We start from the raw sequence: 12,411 nt of genomic DNA on the forward strand, positions 1-12,411 counted from the left end.
ACTCAACTCTAAATCATTCTAATTCTACAGGGTGTTTCCTAGGTAGTGTTACAAACTTTCAGGGATGATGGCGAAGGGCACATGTATCAATTTGAGATAAGGAACCCTGGTCCGGAAATGACCGAGTCGAAAGTTACAAGCAAAAATAGTTGTGTGGAAATGAAATAATTTTCTCTGTACACCTTATTTATGTGCATTTATCTGTACATCTTGCACATACTGTATTCATCTGAAGTTCTTTACGTTGTCTACTTACAGTACTCCATTCAGTGCGCTGTCTGAGGGATGGGGACAGGAAACTACAATAATGCAATGCAGATAGCGTAATGTGTAACGGACATGGTCAGTCCTGTAGACAGCAGTGTATGTGTACAAGTTGCAGTGTCCAGTCGATCAGTCCTATTGAAATGGAGGAGTACACGAGAGCAGGAAAAGCAGACCTGATTTTCGAATACGGATGAGCCAATGGGAACAGTAGACAAGCTCACAGATTGTATCGGGGCAAGTACCCACGTAGGAGACATCCGGCCCATACCATCTTTCCACGACTGTTAATGAGGTTAAGGGAAGGAGGGCATGTGGTACCAAATTACAATTCCATTTCCACACAACTATTTTTGCTTATAACTTTCTATTCAGTCACTTCCGGATCATGGTTCCTTATCTCAAATTGATACATGTGCCCTTCGCCATCATCCCTGAAAGTTTGTAACACCACCTCGGAAACACTCTGTATAAAGCTATTCACTTTGCATTTTTAATATGTGCAGTGACTATTTCAATACGTCCACATATCACAATAGAAATGTTTAATAATTAAAATAATACTTTTACTGCAATAGCAACTAATGTACTCATAATGCTTCAGTAATCTGGAAATTACCAATCGAAGTCTGAAGATAATTACCAGGTTTCATATATTAAAATGAAGATAAAATTGAAGCGGATACTGTGCTTTTCTTACGCTACGATGTAAACAGGGTTAAGTAATGTAAGATTTTCTGAAGTGCGAACATCATGTTGCGATGCTGTGTGAAGTCCCAGGGCGGAGAAAGGGAAGAAGACCATCACCTATGCCCACTGCTAAAACAAGCACATCACGAAGCATATACAATCATCCCGATGGAACCTTGATAAATTTCCGGGACTTGAACTAAGGAACGCTTGACTGGTTGCTACAAACGCTAACGTTTGAGCCCCACGAGAGGACGCTCTTTCTTTGCGATAGATAAACAAATAGTAATCAAATCTTATTAGTTACAATGTTAAAACCTGACGTCACAAATGATTCATAATAATGTACCGAAGTCCTACTGGCATCTGTCACGTGCAGATAACAAGCATTCCACAGCAGGCAATAGAAATATTAGTATGAAGCTTATGTAATGTAAATAAAAGCAGCCACAGTTATCAGGTTACAATACTGAGATCTGTGATCACTTCAGAACTATTTATACACTCACAATACTCTTATTCGTACGAACAGAAAGTCTGTTTACAAACATTCTCTCCTTCATCTCTATCACCCCAATCAAATTTTTGAAGAATTAGATCTTCAGAATAATATTATGTTCATCAATGTTCGATTACAGACTGAGAATGTGAATATAATTACAACACATTTCAATAAATCGTAATAGTACTTTAATCGGTTATTTCACGACGCTGTATCAACTACTAGGTTATAGCTACATGGTGTGTGACGAGACAAGGCCGAGCATTCACCCGACATTCGCCCTACAGCCGGAGAAAGCTAGATAACCAGCCTATGCCTGCCCGAGCGCGACCCGTACCAGTAGGCGAACGGGTCCACCACCTGAGCTACGTCGCGGCGTGGGGATCTTTTTATTTTTTATTGGGTTATTTTACGACGCTGTACCAACATCTATGTTATTTAGCGTCTGAATGAAATGAAGGTGATGTATGTATTTATTTACACTGCAAGTGGGCAAGCACCCGGTGGCAGTGGTATATACAATATTAACAATACACAATAAAATGATAACCAATACACAATAAAATTTACAATACACAATACAATTTTACAACACATATACAATTTTACACACAATACAATAATAATAAATAATTCCGGTGAAATGAGTCCGGGGTCCAGCACCGAAAGTTACCCAGCATTTGCTCGTATTGGGTTGAGGGAAAACGTGGGGATCTTGTTCCTAATCCTGCTCAAACACGAATCACTATAATTCTCCGCTTGGCAATGGTGCCATGTACAGAGCTAAGATACGGCGACGTCATTATAATGTACTTAAGGGCGATAAATTCAAGGCGTGTCCCGGGAAAGAATTCACCCCCCCCCCCAACCGGATATTTCAGACGTTTTAACTAAAAATATGACATTTACACAATATATTTTAATATGATATGACTTTTCACTAACTAGTAAAATAAATTCTGTTATATAGATTTTCGGATAATTGTTTTCTTGAGAGTTGACGTTCCTTTTTTATGTAGGACATTTTAGGAAGCGCTAGTTAGCGACATTTCCGTAGCTCAGCCAGCCGGTCGATCTTGATTGGTTGAAATTTAAACCGTCTGAATTTTCAGTCTTGATCGTTACAGTTAAAGAATTCAGGTGTGCTGCGTTTCTATTAGCGTACTTTTCAGTGTTAGTTTTGTTTAGCAAATATGATAATCTTGTTCACTACAACAGTTGCAGCATATACAGTAAATATAAATATTTCAATGTACAACACTAAAATAAGACATTGTTTACTTTTCTTAAAAACAAAATACGTATTCAGGAATCAATAGAATGTGCATTCGTTGCATTTAATGAAGAAAATTCTCGATTGGCTTTTCACTGAAACTATAAAATCTGTGTTACCTTCATTTCGTACTATTAATGGTAAGTCCAGGAATAAAACGGTTGGAGGTGAAATCAAATATAAAAAATATGGGAAACTAAATATGAATGGTCGTATTTCGATCGTATTCGGGGTGGTGCATTTTGTAAACTGTGCGAAATGTATTCAAATGACCTCGAAGCTTTTAAAGCCAGGTGGGGCATTCATATCAGTGCCTTTAAAAACTTAAAAAAAGCTGCTGGAAGACGTATAGTCTAATTTAATCGGTGAATAATTACTATTTCGGGGCCTATACTAAATTCAGGCGGTTTGTGTACAGAGGGAACTGAACACCGGCTTCATGGGACAATGTTACACAGAAGGGTTGTTCATATTCACCATGTTTCACATGACAATAAGGACATTTTAAGTTATTTCTCTAACTGGTCTGATTTTCAACGTTCTCTTTCACATAGACTGCCTCTGTTATTGTCACGTAGGATCTGAATTGTTTCTTTTTCTGTCGGTCCCACCTCCACCCCTCCTCCCGGGTGGGGGGGGGGAAGGTCTGAACTCAACACTGCTGTACTTACTATACTGCACGGACTCTGACGGGCAAAGGTCACAGACGGAGTTTTGCATTTCACGAAGACTAACTTTCCATCTTAGCCTATGTATGATCATATTTTCCATTCGGCCAAATTGTCTTATGGGACTTCTTGATGTGTTTCTTTTTATTCTATTTTGTCATTTTCTTTAGTTTGGTAGCAGATATTAAATTCACTTTCGTAATAAGGTCAATAGCCATTCTCTTTCACACCACCAGAAAAGGAAATACTAGTAAAATACAGCCAAAAAAAACTCAGCATAAATTAAAATTAATCTACAACAGCAATGACAGCGATTCAGTCTACGAAAGAAGTAACGACAGCTTAATCATAACTGCTATTACTATTTAGCAAATCAGACACAACAAAAGAATTGATAATACAGAATACAATTAAATTACTATAAATTTATTAGATTGAAGTACAAAGCACCATATCTAGCAACTTATTGAAACTAGAATTCATGCAATAAAACACCCCTCTCTACTTTAACGTTAAACTGTGATACTGTTGGGCAATTTCTGACGTCAATAGGTAAAGGATTCCAAAGGGAGCTGATGTTATATGAAGGAAGATGAGTAAAAGAAGTTCTGTGGCGAGGAATAGAAAGAAGCGATTGGTGCTGATTATGAGGTGTTGGAGGAACTGAGAGCATGACGACGAATGATTTGGAGTGGAAGTACGTAGTAGGAGTGACAGGGAATGTATGATTCTTCTTTCCCTCAGACTAACCCACGAGAGTAGTTCGAGAGACGGTGTTACATGCGTTACTAATACGATGCAATCTTTCAGCCAAGTTGGAATTAGAATAGTAGCCTATACGAAATGGGGCATCACAAGTGTTTGAATAAGGTTCTTAAAAATTAGAGTAAACGGTAAAGATTTTTAAGTATTAAGAGAATCGAGTATAAAATATTTTCTTGCATGTGCTGGTGACCTGCGTATTCCATAAAGATGCCCAGATTTCTTACAGTCTGTACAGTATTCAATGTTTTTATCGTTAAGCTTTATGGATGGTAAATCATTGCTATCTAGAGAGCTGAGCTGTTGCCTGTGATTTCTCTGGTTTTAGCCTCAATCCAAATACATGAACGTATGAGCCCACATCGAAATAGAGTTCCAGTCCTCATTTCCTGTTCCTAAGGAACAACGACGTAAGTGCAACATAGAATGGTTTTCAGGAGACGCAAAAAAAACCTTTTTTTAAAGATTGAAATTGTTATGACAATCTAAATAAAGCAAAATATCATGACTTTTTTTGTTACTTTTAAATAATACTACAGAGACAGGGGTGTTTTCAATATTCACCCCAATTCTGCTGCCGTCATTTCTTCCGGAACAGAGACCTAGACTTCGCGCTGCGTCAGGATGGAAGTAGTTGTACAACTGTACGTCGTCAGCATCATGTGATGTTTACAATGTTTTATTACTTTCTGTTACATCATAAAATATTATATTTGTATTTCAGAATATTATGCTTATTACAAGTGATAATGTAAATAGTGTATCTGATTAGCAATAGTCTGTATTATTAATAAAGCTCGTAAAATTACAAGAGGCGACTAAAAACACTGTGTGCACTCGTAGCTAATCAGAGATTACTTGCTCCGGTTCAAGTAATACTCAACTTCCCGATACCGTACCATTGCATTCCTTGCAGCAACAATTTAAACTGAATAGCCTATGTAACAGCGCGTGCAAATTATGATCTGAATAATAACTTCGTCTCAACTGTGCTAAGAGCACATTCGTACAATATTAGGTTATTTTAAAATAACGATAAACTGGATTGTAAGCGACACTCGTGGAGGAAAATGGCACTCCGGATTAACTGAAGGTCACGCGCTGAATCAACGAATGGTGGGGGATTGAGGATCGTAGAGAGTTCAGCACTGAGTCATCATTCACATTAAGTCAATATTCTCTTACACACAGTCTGAAAGCTGTGCTGACTTCTTTACTGAAACGGAGTAATTTCAGCAAAAGTAGGTTGGACTACTTGCGCTTGAAATAGCGGGCGAGTAACACCGGCACGATTTCGTAGTTCACAACATGCAGGCAACTGCAGGCTACCCGTTTTATACTTCACACAAACTGTACCTTATGTGGACTTCACTTAAGAAAATAATTCAACAATACATCTCATCGAAGAAATTCAAACTGCATTTCATATTTGACGAGTACAGCTGAATGGAAATAGTAGTCATTAAAAATCTGTATTAGTAATTAGATTGATTCGAATATGAATGCAGAAACAATTAAATATGAAGGCAATTGTGTACAACGTTATCAATTACAATAATTTAATACAATAGGATGTGTATTTACATTTACCTTACTCTCGGTCATTACAGTTAAGCTACAGTTTGGCTACGGCGATCTTCGCCGACGATCATCGCTGACGATCTTCGCTGGGATTCTTTACGGCGATGAACGTCAACGAACGTCGCTGGGCTCGACGAACATGGTCGGCGTTTGCCTTGAAGGCAAAAACCTGGCGATCATCGCCGAGAAACCAATTGTAAAATTACAGTAGGTCATGAATTAAATAATTTAATAACATGTGATTTATACATCATACACACAATAATGGCGGTAAAACAGAAATCTTTCTGCAATTTCTCCACTAACGAAGACGAGATATTAATTGTTTAAACACAAATCCCTGTTCGACATGAGCCAAAAAGAACCAACGTAAACAATAACAAATCTATATTTTGCAACAACCAGAACTGTTAATACAATTGAGTAAAGTGATTCATAATTGAAGGACACACACGATGCGGCAGACTTAGCTACTGAAGCAAAAGTTTCAGTGTGAAATAGTAAGTGAAGTGGAATTGTGAGCAATGGAGAGAAGTGCAACAATCTCCTCACATGATTTTTTTTATTTGTAAAATTATTTCCTAAATAAATGCTCCTAAATGAAAAAAAATAACGTTATGCTTATCTTTCAGCTGGGCTTATTGGTTTGTGAATAAATTTTGTGGGTAATTTTTGAATATCATTTTCAATTGAACTTAAAACAAAATGAAATTGTTCGGGAGAAAGTCTGAAATATTCCTTAAAATTGGTGGGTTCATTTTCAAGATGTCTTAATATCAATGAATTAAAAGACCCCTCTGTATAACTATTTCTAAACATGACATTAACTACTTTAAAGATCCGTACTTGTTTTTCAAGGTAAAACATATTAGAATGTTATCATATTGTCATCCACTTATCAGCTGATCAGACATGGTCAACTAATAAAACAATTTACTATCCACCTACGTGTTCGCCGGTAAAGAAACCACTCTCTGACGATGACCGCCGGCGATTTCAATCGTCAGCGATGTTCGTTCGACGAAGATCGTCGTAGCCAAACCGTAGCTTTAATCTGAACACATTCTCGGCCAACCGTATGTCGAAGAAAAATATTTACCCAGTGAAAATGACCTGTCACAAGGACGTACATCAGACAGGCAAACTTACGTAAGCATCAATAAGTGCTAAGCCGATTACAATTTTTTCAGTAGCCATTACTGTAAGACATATTCCTAACATTTCTTTTTATTTAGAGAACGTAAGTATACCATTAAAAGCATTGATTCTCTTAAATCAAGAAAAATGAATATTAATCGAAAAAAATGTATGCATTTATGCTATCAAATGCATGCAATAAGTTGCACCAAAGCAAAACTATCAAAGTAACGTTCCAAATGTGTAGCCTACAACACACATTTTCCATATGGAAACTACAGTAATACCACAGTCTACTATATACAGTCACGAAGCTTGAGTTTTGAGGGTGCTAGAAACAATAGACTGTGCCGGTACTATTTCGCATTGTCTGTAATGAGGCGATATTAGCGATCCTAGTGGTGAGCAACTATCTATGTATGCATATTTACTAAGTATTGAGCTTCGTGACTGTATATACTAGACTGTGGTAATACACTAAATTATTTTACAATCGTTTTACACAGGATGAGTCGGGAAGAAAGGTACATGGTGTAAGAGGTGATCATATTGGTGATTCTGAACAAAAACGTTTATATGAACATATATACCCTGTTCTTAACAGTATCTGACATACAGCTGTTTGAAAATCACGGCCGTCAGTCTCATGTCCTTCATCAGAACTCACATGTGAACGCAACCAAAACGACATCAGGTTGTAGTAGAATCAATGAAACCTGAGCGTTGGATCGGTCTCTGTGGAGTCATTTCTTGACAGTGAAGTCACCCGACCTTACTCCATTTGGATTACTGTATTTGGGGTTGACTTAAGAGCGAAGTCTACAAGCGCAAAGTGGAAACGAGAGAGAAATTTCTCGCTTGCATTTTACATGCTTGTGGTCAAGTACAGCATTGTCCGACTCAGCTCAGATCAGCAACACAGCAGCTTCTACAAGACTGCGAAGTGCAATGAAGTTGACACCCTCAAACCATGTAGACCTAGGCTACCTTTTCTCCTGACCGACCCTGTATTATTTTTAAAGTGGAAACGGGTTTACTCCTGTAAATAATATTTATAATATTGTTATTATTATTATTATGCATAACAATGTTCACCTTGTTGTTTCATGTCAATAAAACACGGTATCTTGAATCTTGATTGGAAAAGTAAACTTTACTTAATTAACAACATTGCGTTAAAGTGTCAGGCAACGAATGATTTGAGAAACAGTTGGGTTCATAAAAAATTTATACAAATAAACGCTATAGTAGCTTATAAAAAATGAATGATCACCTAAACGCCAGCTATCTGCATAAATTAGGAAAATGTCTTTTTAGAGTTAAAATTAGATGCGAAGAGAAAGTCAAAGCTCTAACGGAGATGGAATTATAAATGTTGAGTAGTCACACGATAAGAAACTACGAAGAGTAGTCAATGAAGTTAACAAAATAATTCTTAAGAGACTGAGCATAAAAATATAAAAGCTAAAGTAGGAGTTTTGAATACAAGAGTTTATTATTATTATTATTATTATTATTATTATTATTATTATTATTATTATTATTATTGTAAACAGAGGATACTTATAGGTTCATTATGTATTAGTTTTTGTTATATTTGTATAGAAAGTAATGGCGGATTAAGAACTGGAATACATCTAATCCGCCATGACGTGAACAAAGATTGGTGAACTAAATAAATAACTGACAACGTACGTTATCCACAGTTAAGCAGTAAATCTGCGGCTGTTTTGTTACCTATGTGGCTTCGAGGGATTAAAGGGCTTTCGCAACCAACCAATTAATTTCGTAACAAAATCGTGTACTTCATAAAGGAAAAAAAATATATATTATGCCGAATTGAAAAAAATAAATAAATAAAATGAACTCACACAAATTTCGAGAAATTCCGACGTTTCAAATTTATATATGAAACATGGGCATGTGTTCGAAGAGGACGAAAAACAAATACAATAGGCACTTCATAAAAAGGAAGCGAGAAATCTGATGAAACTTACGAGCAAAGTGGCTGCCTGCAGGAGCGGGGCAGCTATGAGGCAATGTGGCGTAACACTGACGCAACACGTGACGATTTGATATGGCCAGTCTACTATTTCCAAAACCAAATTCTTATTTGCTGAAGTAATTCATTCTAAATTTCTTTTAAAATAAAACAAAAGAAAACCTGTAATCTTACAACATATACAACACATTTCAATGCTGTAACATGTCTACAACACTTCAATACATTCCCTTCTTTCATTTCTGTAGAATAATACATTAAAAATAATCTTTTATACGCTTTACACGTATGCGTTTTCCACGCATTACTTTTTTTTTATCCTGAGATGCTGCAAAATTCTCATACTTCCATGTTAATTTCGGTTATACGTTTTCAGCTTATTCGCTTTTATACGTATCGGCCTATGATCGTCATTTATACGTTCTAAACAAATATTTTGCTCAGAATAAGGTTTAAGAACGTGAAAACCTACCTCCAATCTTGTGTCCTTTAATGACGCTGTTGCTGCTGAAACGTTTCTAACACATCATGATGCAACTCTGTCGTTCTATAAGACTAGGGCCCGGTCCAACAAATTTACTCGTAAATGCCTTTCCAATTTCTTTAAAGTTATCATATTTAATTAGCATAAGTATTAATACTTAAGTATGTCTATCTTTAAGACTACGAAAACTGTGTGACATGTTGACAAATAATTTAATTACCGGTAATTATCAATCACTGGATTAATTAAATTTTGTAGCATGTTGTAATTTCCTCGAGCCAAGATCATTACTGTACTTTAAGCTAGTTTTCATTGCCATACTAACCCTTTCTGGCCACCAAAACTTACATATTGTATCAATACATTTGATTTTAATAACGTTGGTTTGAAAAAGTAATAAGAAAAATGATTACGCGTCGTAACTCATCTGAATGAGCTGGGAAAGCAGCAGCAGCAGATGTCAGTATGTCGAAGAAAAACTTACCGCACAAATGTTTTATATGCAATGTACTGTATGTAATACGAGTAAGCTTATTATGTATAAAATGTATGAATTTCTCAATTCTAAACGCAAGTTCTTCGCCAGTGGAATACGGTTTTTTACATTTGACTTTTTTTATATTAAATAGAATTCAGTCAGAAGTATCACTGGTTAAAACTAGAAAAATAATTTTATTCTCTATTTTAAGTCCATCTCTTTCATGCATGAAGAATTCAATGGGTTTGTTAACTAAATCGAATGTCTTGTATTGAGATGTCGAAAAAGTGGCGACTGCTTCATTTCCCAGAACAGCAGCACAAATAACACATGAGGTCGTGGCAATCGTCAATGTCAGGGCACAGTATGAAACCAAATTTGTTTCTTCGTGCTGGTGCACCTTCAGTACTAAATTTCTTAATACCAAAACTAAGCAAAGTCTCTCGACTTTTATTCATACTGATATTTAAATCTGTATGCCTATTACTTACAAAAACACACATACTTCACAATGCAATGCGAACTTGCGAAGAGACAGAATTCACGATTATTCAGTATCGAGAAGTGAATAGACTGTTTTAATCTTAAATTTAAGTGAAAAAAAAAAAGTTTATATATAGTTCCCAGCTAATTAGTCACTGACATCTAGTTCAGTTTTGAGAAAAGAGGATTCGCCGCCCATTCGGCTCGCAGGTAATTTTTATGACAGGTCATAAAGAGCGGTACTCCCTTTCCGAATATTGAAACATTTCCAAGCCTGAAAAATTCCCGATCATTCAAAAATAAGTAGCTTGATCACTGAAATTTGCTACACAGATGTTGTTTAGTTAGATTTGAAATGAGTTTAGGATCTGCGTTTTTCGACACAACCATGAAAATTATTTGAAGAATATTTCCATTATAAACAATTTATTCGTGAAAAAATAACTGATTTTTCTGTAAAATAACCACAAATTAATTATTAAACAAAGATAAAGTATGTCAATTTTGTAAAATTTCGAAAAGTAATATATAGATCAGCTTCGGCTCTAAGCAGCTAAGGTTTCCTACAAATAAAATCTTACATTCCTCAAGAATGTGCGTTATAAATATTTGAGTACTGCATTATGGACTCAAAGACGGCTTACCTATCAATTTCTAAATTTCTCTTGTGAAATTGTTACTAAATTGCTTAATTCCTTCCTCCCGTATAGTCTTCAAATGCTATCTGAGTTAGGCTATACGTTTTTTTCGGACCCCTATAAAGACGTAGGCCTATAGACGAAGTTTTATTACAGTTACAGTGTTACAATTACCACGCAATACCCAGAACTCGAGCTGGCCTATGCCACACGTATCGTCGCTTTGACGTAAATATCAACATTTGCGAAATACGTTGGTTTTAGAAAACATCACTTGCTTTTCCTCCATCTGCGATGATATCCGATAATAATTCACGCGCTTGCGTTAACTCTAGGAGTTTCCCATTACTTGCTTCGTAGAACGACCGCGGCAGGGATGCAACACCCTGTCCTTAGGAAATGATAGAATCCTGCAGTTTGCTTCTGATAATCCTTGTAAATTATGAATTGGTACGTGGTTCATTATAATATACCACTCACTGTTAGACACCTTCATCTCCACTAATATTTTCCCGTAACAATTTCAGCGTTACGTGTTGACAAGGAAGGAAGGACTTTCAACTGTTCTAACCAACTAATGTAATGCACACTTAAGTTTAAAATGCTGGTACCACCATTTACATGAATTTGTCGATTATGTTCCAGTACTCTAAACCCAATACACACAAATAAATTTTAAAAAATTCCATTCAATAAGCAGAAGATATTTACTATCTTTTGTAAAAACACTAAAGACCGTATTCCTTCTGATGACTTCACATTACGCAGCCTTAGTTACACAACTAGACATGCAGGTCGAGGTCTGGACTCAACCTGATTGAGATGGTTATGTTCCTATCTATCTAAATCACAGCTCGGCTCCAACAGCTGATCAGAGCAGAAATACATAGGAGGGCCAAAGTTATAAGCACGCGGCTGTAAATCTAAATAGCTTTCGTTCGATTCCATGAAAGAAGTAGCAAAGCATTAATTTTCCTTCCCTGTGGCCTGTGTATCTTTTTACTGGCGTTGCGGAATACGACATGAAAATAGAGTTATTGGCATATTTTGCAGCAAGAATAAGTTACAAGGAAATGTGTATACAAATTATCACTGTGCACTTTATTTGTTCGCTGAATATTTTCTAGACCAGCGTTTCTCAAACTATGGTCCGCGGGCCACCTGTGGTCCTCGAGTTCTGCCCTTGTGGTCCTTCAAAAAAGACAGAAGAAAAAATAAAATTCAAAAGAATTGCGTATCACACTGCAGCTGAAAATCTCAGAGTTTGGAAATGACACAACATGGCAATCGTTTTTCACCTTTCACCTTTTCTCCCAGTACTAATATTTTATGAAATCTATTACCCTACCCGTCTACTCAGTTCCCACTTTACTCTCAGCAACAAAAGAGGATTTAAAGCACTATGAACTATGAATACGGCGTTTCCCTGCACATCTGGCGCCGAGCCTG

General features: G+C 36.4%; 1 protein-coding gene across 2 annotated transcripts in view; it reads right to left on the bottom strand.

Annotated features, from left to right (window-relative positions):
- The window catches only part of nsl1 (non-specific lethal 1), a 165,335-nt gene that overhangs the window by 125,666 nt on the left and 27,258 nt on the right, over window positions 1-12,411 (bottom strand). The window lies entirely within an intron of this gene.

The sequence above is a fragment of the Periplaneta americana genome, chromosome 14 (assembly GCF_040183065.1).
Source record: "Periplaneta americana isolate PAMFEO1 chromosome 14, P.americana_PAMFEO1_priV1, whole genome shotgun sequence".
Taxonomy (NCBI): domain Eukaryota; kingdom Metazoa; phylum Arthropoda; class Insecta; order Blattodea; family Blattidae; genus Periplaneta; species Periplaneta americana.